The sequence below is a fragment of the Canis lupus genome, chromosome 25 (assembly GCF_048164855.1).
Source record: "Canis lupus baileyi chromosome 25, mCanLup2.hap1, whole genome shotgun sequence".
Classification (NCBI taxonomy): domain Eukaryota; kingdom Metazoa; phylum Chordata; class Mammalia; order Carnivora; family Canidae; genus Canis; species Canis lupus.
In genome coordinates this window covers 6,438,914-6,448,569 of record NC_132862.1, presented here as the reverse complement: position 1 = coordinate 6,448,569, position 9,656 = coordinate 6,438,914, and positions in this window count along the sequence as shown.

The window sequence follows — 9,656 nt, the reverse complement described above, 5'->3', positions numbered from 1 at the left end:
CGCATGGGAGGGAAGTCAGAGAGTGCCTCACAGAAGTCTTGAGGCAGAGGAGAGTGGAGAGGGCTCCAAAAAAGAAGAGAATGTGCTAGACATGCAAGTGGTAAAGGGTATAGAGCATATTTTGGAGCCAATCATAGAATATGTGCAGAGAGTGGTACAGCCAGGATTTATATCTCAGGTCCTGGAACTAAGTCTGTGGGTTCTTCTCATTTATGTGACCACTGTTGTTAAATATAAGGTGCGTTAATCAGGGTAGGCCAACGAGACCAGTATCTGAGTGGTTTAACACAATAAAGGCTTATGCTTCATACAAGTCCCTGTATAGTGGGTTAGTTGGGACCGGTGGGTGGGGTATCTGCTCCTTGCAGTTGTGGATGGACATGGCTTCTATCTTGTGGCTCCACCATCACCAGTTGCCTTGGAATCATCCAATCTATGTGCCTCAGATAAGGGAGGAGAACTGTGGTGGACTTGTTGGAGATATCAGGGGCCAACCCTGGAAGTGGGGTACATAATTTTTACCCCATTCCCTTAGTCTGAATTCAGATGTGTAGTGACATATCCCGCCTGACTTCAGGGGTGGCTGGGAAGTAAAATGATTGTGCCTAGTAAAAAAGGAAATGAGGTCTAAGGAAGACTTACATTGCCTCTGCCACACAATATTACATTCAACTTAACCAAGCACCTAAATCTGACTTTACTTCAAAAGGATATTTGGAGAGAGTTGGCACATTGATAGATGGAAGAGGCAGCCCAGACCCTCCTCTCTTCTTCTTTGGGAAACAAATCAGTATAAGATTGTATTCTTAAAAAACAAACAAACAAACAAACAAACAAACAAACAAACAAAAAAACGTAGGCGGTGAGGGGAGGCAAAAATAGGCTTTGGCCTAATGGTATGATAGTATTTAGTAAACATGTGCTTTATGTCAGAACCTTGCCTTAAATATCACAGGGAGAAAATAAGTAAAATACCTCTCTATTATGCTTTGACATGCCACCTCTTTACCCATGCCTCAACAAACTGAAGTATAGGTATTATCTCAGCATGGGTTCAAGGGTATTAAGTGAGCCAAAAGGCAAAGTTAGAAATACAGCCCTGGCCTTAGACTTATAACCTGGTGCACCAGAATAGTACCTTACTTTTCATAGTAATGTATGGACAAGTCCAAACTCCTATACAATGTTACAAGGTAGAGTAATTAAGTAGGAGGTGAACAGCAGGTAGATAATTCCATTTTTTTTTAAAAATATTTTATTTATTTATTTTTTATTGGTGTTCAATTTGCCAACATATAGAAAAACACTCAGTGCTGATCCCATCAAGTGACCCCCTCAGTGCCCGTCACCCAGTCACAACCCCCCCCACCTCCCTTTCCACCACCCCTTGTTTGTTTCCCAGAGTTAGGAGTCTCTCATGTTCTGTCTCCCTTTCTGATATTTCCCACTCATTTTAAAATCCATTTGGGGAATATAAAATGAGTGGGAGATTTTATTTATTTATTCATGAGAGCCACAGTGAGAGAAAAAGAGAGAGAGTGAGGCAGAGGGAGAAGCAGGCTCCATGCAGGGAGCCCAACATGGGACTCGATCCCGGGACTCCAGGATCAAGCCCTGAGCCAAAGGCAGGCACTAAACCACTGAGCCATTCAGGGATCCCTGATAATTCCATCTTTTAAAAAGTTTCTGGTGGAAAAGTTTCAAGATCAGTTTTGATGGCAAAATGTGGGAAGAACAGCCTGGATAGAATCAGACGGCAGGGGACACTTGGGTGGCTCAGCGGATGAGCATCTGCCTTTGGCCCAGGGCATGATCCTGGAGTCCCGGGATCGAGTCTCACATCGGGATCCCTGCATGGAGCCTACTTCTGTCTATGCCTCTCTCTCTCCCTCTTTCTCTCTCAGTGTGTGTCTCTCATGAATAAATAAATAAAATCTTTAAAAAGAAAAAGAATCAGAAGGCAGAAATGGATATGCTGTCATGTGCTATGGGATGAAGAACACAGATATGGGGGTGTCTATCTAGAGTAGAGAAATTAAATGGGGAAATTGACAGAAGGATTAGAATAGTGTTTTTTTTTTTTTTAATTTGCTATGACAAGTAATAGGGAGTCTTTATACTTAGTGTTAAAAGGAAACAATATACCCGATGGGTCTAATTATGTCATTCTAAGGAAACATGGTGGTGTGAGGCTGCCCTATTGATAGAGTTCACAACAATAGAATTAGATGAGTTGGGCTCATAGCCAGATTCTAAGTATGGAATACAGAGCTCCTCAGGACACAACAGTGTTCTATCTGAGGCTCAGAGAAAAGTTCCCAGATAGTTAAGGTTTCAAGTTCTCTATAGTACTTTGAAAGACCTTAAAAGGCTCAGTCTCTTGTCTATCAGCCTTGGCTTCTTCATTTCTGAGAACAGGAGTTCTGCTGTGGTTTGAATAAGAAAGTATAATGCAGGTGTTCACCAGTTAGGATTGTGTTATAAAAGTTCCTTTATCAGTTGATTATAATGAATTATCAGCTTGGCTTATAAAAACCCTGTTCAGCCACAATGAAAGCATACCTTCCATTGCTAACTAGAACCTAACCACTCTATATGACACTGCTTTTCTTTCATTCAAAGTTTTGAAGCTTGGTGTCAGAGATGAATTTTCCACTAACAGGTCAGTGGAGTTCTTTACTTCCTCTTTGTTCTACATAGGAAAAGAAGAAAGGAGAGAGAAAGGGTGAAGGAAGTTTCAAATTAGGACTCCTATGGAGAGAAAGGGTTAGAGCCCTTGTTCAGTAATTAATAATTATAACTAACATTTGTAGAGCGCTTAAAATTTACAAAGTGCTTTTTTATACTCAACTACATTCAGTACATGCTGTTGATTTCTGTTCTGTTACCTTATTTTAAAAGTTTACTATTTACTACCCACTAAATTGATTTTACAACCCACTAATGGATTGCAGCTTATCATTAAAAAAGTATTGGTATGCAAGTTGTAGGAGCAAAAATAGCCACTTCTTGGAATGACTGCATGGGCACATGCTTTATTAAGGGACAGCCAGGTTTTGACTAGATAAAGGAGGAGAAAGAAACATCTATCCAAGAGGTTGAAGGATATAGGGGTGTCTGTAATCTGTTCGGGCTGCTGTAACAAAATGCTTTTGACTAGGTGGCTTATAAACAATGCATATTTATTTCTCACAGTCCTGGAGGCTGATAAGTCTAAGAATGGGGTGCTGACAGCGTCTAGTGAGAATCTGCTCACGGTGTCTTCACATGGTAGAAAGGGGGAGCTCTCTGAGGCCCCTTTTAGAAGGGCACTAATCCCATTTGTGTGCTCTGTCCTCATGACCTAATCCCCTCCCAGAGGCCCTACCTCCAAGTATCATCACACTGGAAATCAGGTTTCAGCATATGAATTTTGGGGAGATACAAACATTCAGTTTATAGAAAGGGGGGTTTTGTTGATGACAGACCCTGAATTCCAAAAGTCACAGTGGAAGGATGTAGAGGTTGTTTTGGGAGTTAGAGTTTGATTCTACTTAGGCAATGTAGAGGACTGTAATAGGGTAAGAATCTCTAATTTGAGGGATGATCTGGGGGCTAAGGATTCACATGGTGAGTGTTGTAAGCAGAGATATAGGACATGATGGGATTAGTTCTCTCAGGGGGAGGTGGATAATCAGTTGTAATATAGCCCCCTTCTTGGGACTGGTTTCTCAGTTTGTCAGTGGTGGGGTGAGGTGTTAAGGGTCGGTTGGGGTTGAGTAGATGAGCTGTGTATGGTAGAATGAGGGTCTCATTCTAGAAGTGTGCTGAGCTCTGTGGACTCTTTTTCAATTCTGTGGATAGAGTGACTATCTTTCCAGAAGTGCCAGAGCTCTGAGGGTCCCTTAAATCAGGCTTGGTAGTGAGTGGTAGTAGTTTCAAGGCTTAAGAAGTTCTGTGGCTTACACTTAAATCCTACTGTCCTTGATGTTGAGGAGGAAGGAAGGACTGACCTCACAAGAAGGTAATAGTTTTATTTGTACTCTTTAAGTAGGAAAATTTTAATTAAAAAGACAATGCTAACTTAAATAGTGGGTACAAAGATATACTAGAAATTGGACTAAACTAAGAACCAAAAGATTTGTTTTTTTAATTCTGGCTATGCCTCTCGGTGACAGATCAGAGCCTTAACCCCAGCTATCAAATTAGTATAATGTTGTCCTTCTTTTCCTTAAAAGCTGTTCTGAGGAATAAATTAAGTAAAAATATAGACATATGGTGTAAAATTTATAAAGCAGTTTCAAAGGCAAGCTATTGGCAATGGGCATTACTTGGCAGAAATAATTTGTAGTCAGTACAAATAGTGGACCAAGTGCAAGCAGCTGTCAGTTAGTGACAGCTGGTGTTGCAATCAGGGTAAGACTAGATGTTTTATACGATTTAAAGAGATTTTTGATGGTGCAGTGCAACTCAGACAAATAGATAAAAAGCAGAACTGTTTGTTACTTACAGCTCCAAAGAGAGAAGTCCGTTGTGTGGAGCCACATAGTGGGTTACACCTGAGGACAGGGTAACAGTAGGCTGGAACTGTAGGAGGTGCTTATGTATGGCAAATAGGATAGAGTTAGGTAGGTTTCCCAGGCTAAGAAGAAGCTGTTCCTGAGTGTAGGTATCTGGGGGCCTCTGGCAGTTGGGTATGTGTGTATTGTAACCCAGGAGTGTTAGAGCCTGATAAGGGAAGTAGTTGGAGTGGGAGTTTGATAAATTGCCAGTGAAGGGGAATTGAGAGTTTAAGCCATGACATCAAGACTGGGTCAAAACAGCACTTGTGAAATATCATATTACACTGGGACAGCCTTAGAGTTGTGTAATCTCAAACTGTCATTTTTTTTTTTTATAGTACAGAAACTTACTCAAAGCAGACTTCTCATTGACATAGTATAGTTTCTTAATTTAGCTATTTATTTATAATACATTTTATTTATAAATTACTGAAAATCTAATCCTTAATACTGTTATCTCTGGCTCTTAATTTATATTTTAAGTAGGCCAGATTGTTTAATCATTTTAGAGAAATACCTGGCATCATCTAATACCCAGTGGCAGAGTTACACTGGGTTAAAAGTTCTTCTGAGATTATAAATGCTGGTAGCATCTAATGGCTGGTATAATTCAGGCTCAAAGTTGTTTTCCATCAGGTTAGAGTTATTTTCCTATTATATGGCTGTGGTAGAAAGAATATTAAGTTGTCCCCTAACTTCTTAATATAGTATTCTATAGTCCCTTCCTCTTGAATATGGGTAGGATTTGTGAATACGGTGGGATTTAATTTCCATGATTAGCTACTGAGCAGCTGGCTTTGAGTAAATAAAAAAGGGAGACTATCCTGAATAGCCCTGACCTAAGGAGGTGAGCCCATAGAAATGGGCACTTCCTAAAGTCAGAGAGATTAGAAGCTACCATGCTCTGAGGCGGCCTTGTGGCTAGGAACTGAAGGAGTCTGTAGGAGCTGAGAGCAGTCCCTGGCTGTCAGCTAGCAAGGAACTGGGGACCTCAGTCCTATAAGCTACAAGAAATCAGATTCTGCTGACAACCGTGTCATCTTGGAAGACTACAAGTCTCAGATGAGATCATAGCATGGCTTACACTTTGATTTTAGCCTGAAGAGATTCTGAGCAGAGTACCAAACTGATCCATGCCTGGAGTTCTGATCCACAGAGACTGCGAGATAATAAATTTGTGTTGATTTTAGCTACTAAATTGCAGTAATTCATTATGCAACAATAGAAAATACACTGTGTCCAATTTTTCATTTTTATGATTGTGCATACATAGGTACTACATTTATTTTTTTTCTTTACATGGAAATGAGTTGTTTACACTTTTTTGTCTTCTTGAACAATGCTACTGTGAACACTTTGTAAACTATTTCTGGTGCACTTGTTTAAGGGTTTCTCTAGGATTAGAATAGTTGAACCATAGAATATGTGAATGTTCACCTTTATAAGATAATGCCAAATGACAAAAGTATTGCAAAAATTGTGTTTCTTTAAAAAAATAAAGTTAATATGTCTTCACTAGGCTAAAAGAAAAACTGAAAAGACAGGTTACTAACATCAGGAATAAGTGAGTGCCTCACTGCATATTCTTCATAGACTCAAAAGCTAATAAGAGATTGTTATGAACAATTTTATGCCAATGAATTTGACAATTAGATGAATTGGACAAATTCTTTGAAAGACATAAATTATCAAATTATAAGAAAATATAGAAAACCTAAATAGCACTATATCAACTAAAGAAATTAGAGTTCTAACCATAAATCAGAAGGAAACTCAAGGTCCAGATGGTTTTACTGGTGAATCTGATCAAACTTACACAAAAGGATACTAATCCTACAACCAAACAAAATAAAACAAAACAAAAACAAACCCTTTCAGAAAAGAGAGAAGGGGACACTTCTTCACTCATTTAAGGAGGCTGTAATTGTCTTACTAAAACCAGACCAAGACATTACACATCTAAACTTGTTATGAGACAAATATAAGCTTGACGCCAAAACTGATAAGAACAATACAAGAAAATAAAGTTACAGGCCCTCATAGACATAGATGCAAAAATCCTCAGCTAATTTTTAGCAAATTGATTACAGCAATATATATGAACCAAGTGGGATTTATCCCAGGAATGCAAGGTTGCTTTTAGCATTTGAAAATCAATATACCACATAGACAGAGCAAAATAGGAAACTATTATGGTTTCAACTGATACCAAAAAAGCAACTAACAACATGCAACACCCTTCACAAACTAGGAATAAAAAGCTTATATCTGAAAAGCCTATTGCAAACATAATAATTAATGTGAAAGACTGAATGTTTTTATCCTAAGACTGGAAATAAGACAAGGATGTCTGCTCTCACTGCTTCTTTTCATTGTTGTACTGGAGGCACTAATCAGTGCAAAAAAAGGACAAAAATAAAAAACAAAATGCACATAGTTTAGAGAAGAAAAGTAACGTTATATAATAGAAAATTTTGAGGAGTCTACAAAGAAATTCCTAGACTATAGTAAATGAATTCAAGAAGGTCACATGATACAAGGTCAATCTAGAAATCAATTATATTTTTATAAATAAGCAACAATTAGAAAATAAAAGTAAAAACAGTTCAATTTATGATATGTAAAACATGGTATACTAAAAAAATGATATACTCAGAGATAAGTTTAATAAAATGTGTAAGGCTTTGTACACTGAAAACTAGAAAACACTGTAGAGAGAAATTGAAGAACTTCAAATACCTGGGGAGATATATCATGTTCATGAATTAGAAGATTCACTATTGTTGTCATTATCTCTGAATTGTTCCTTAGTGTCTTTAGAAGAAAACAGGAGGATAGCCTGGGAACACTGAGAGCATCTTGGTGAAATAGTACAAATATTTATTTTATTAAATCTTGTATATACTGGAGTATATACGTGTTTTTACTATTCTGTGTAACAAAATGGGAAGTATGCATAAGTCATTTATGCTGCAAACCAGACAATGATGGTTGTCTCAAGGAAAAGCCCCTGTACAATTATTTTAGTTGTTAATTGAAGTAATTACTTTTCTAAAAAAATAGAACAGCACTTTTACTTGAAAGAATGCCTGGCAAACTATAGATTTTGGAACATATTTGGCAGACTTTTTTTTGAAACTAACTTAAATGAGCATGACAGAAAAAGAAAAAACTAACATTATTTGTTGCCAGTGATAAAGTTATGATTAAGATTTGTGGTGATATTAATGCATGTGATTTTTAAATATTGTATAATTAACTATGAATAGTTGGAACATCTGTATAATATATCATTAGTGTCAATATTTGGAACATCAGGGAACCAGTAGTTTTCAAATGACTAATGCATGGTTAAAAAATCATACCTGGACGAAAGTTCCCCTCAAAGTGCAATAGAGACCAATGAATTTTAACAGAATATGAAAATTTCGTTGATATTGTTTCAGATATGAAAATGCTCCTCCCTTTCCAATAGTGTCTCTGGAGCAGGCTATTCTTCCTATGCTTCAGTAAAAACAGATCAACTATCTTCATTAAGTAGGACATTAAAAAGATTTGCAAAGTATAATAATGCTACTCTACTCATTTTTTGTTTCAGAAAATATAATTATTTTAATAAAAATGCTACCTATGTGAACTGATAATGGATTTATTATTATTTGTAAGTGAATTGATAAATTTCTTTAAACTCTAAATTTTATTTATTTATTAGTTTTATTTTTTATTTTTTTTTAATAATAAATTTATTTTTTATTGGTGTTCAATTTGCCAACATACAGAATAACACCCAGTGCTCATCCCGTCAAGTGCCCCCCTCAGTGCCCGTCACCCGTTCACCCCCACCCCCCGCCCTCTTCCCCTTCCACCACCCCTAGTTCGTTTCCCAGAGTTAGGAGTCTTTATGTCTGTCTCCCTTTCTGATATTTCCCACACATTTCTTTTCCCTTCCCTGATATTCCCTTTCACTATTATTTATATTCCCCAAATGAATGAGAACATATAATGTTTGTCCTTCTCCGATTGGCTTATTTCACTCAGCATAATACCCTCCAGTTCCATCCACGTTGAAGCAAATGGTGGGTATTTGTCATTTCTAACGACTGAGGAATATTCCATTGTATACATAAACCACATCTTCTTTATCCATTCATCTTTCGATGGACACCGAGGCTCCATCCACATTTTAGCTATTGTGGACATTGCTGCTATAAACATCGGGGTGCAGGTGTCCCGGCGTTTCATTGCATCTGAATCTTTGGGGTAAATCCCCAACAGTGCAATTGCTGGGTCGTAGGGCAGGTCTATTTTTAACTATTTGAGGAACCTCCACACAGTTTTCCAGAGTGGCTGCACCAGTTCACATTCCCACCAACAGTGTAAGAGGGTTCCCTTTTCTCCGCATCCTCTCCAACATTTGTGGTTTCCTGCCTTGTTAATGTTCCCCATTCTCACTGGTGTGAGGTGGTATCTCCTTGTGGTTTTGATTTGTATTTCCCTGATGGCAAGTGATGCAGAGCATTTTCTCATGTGCGTGTTGGCCATGTCTATGTCTTCCTCTGTGAGATTTCTCTTCATGTCTTTTGCCCATTTCATGATTGGATAGTTTGTTTCTTTGGTGTTGAGTTTAATAAGTTCTGTATAGATCTTGGAAACTAGCCCTTTATCTGATACGTCATTTGCAAATCTCTTCTCCCATTTTGTAGGCTTTCAGTTTAGTTTTGTTGACTGTATCCTTTGCTGTGCAAAAGCTTCTTATCTTGATGAAGTCCCAATAGTTCATTTTTGCTTTTGTTTCTTTTGCCTTCGTGGATGTATCTTGCAAGAAGTTACTGTGGCTGAGTTCTAAAAGGGTGTTGCCTGTGTTCTCCTCTAGGATTTTGATGGAATCTTGTCTCACATTTAGATCTTTCATCCGTTTTGAGTTTATCTTTGTGTATGGTGAAAGAGAGTGGTCTAGTTTCATTCTTCTGCATGTGGATGTCCAATGTTCCCAGCACCATTTATTGAAGAGACTGTCTTTCCTCCAGTGGATCGTCTTTCCTGCTTTGTCGAATATTAGTTGACCATAAATTTGAGGGTCCACTTCTGGGTTCTCTATTCTGTTCCATTGATCTA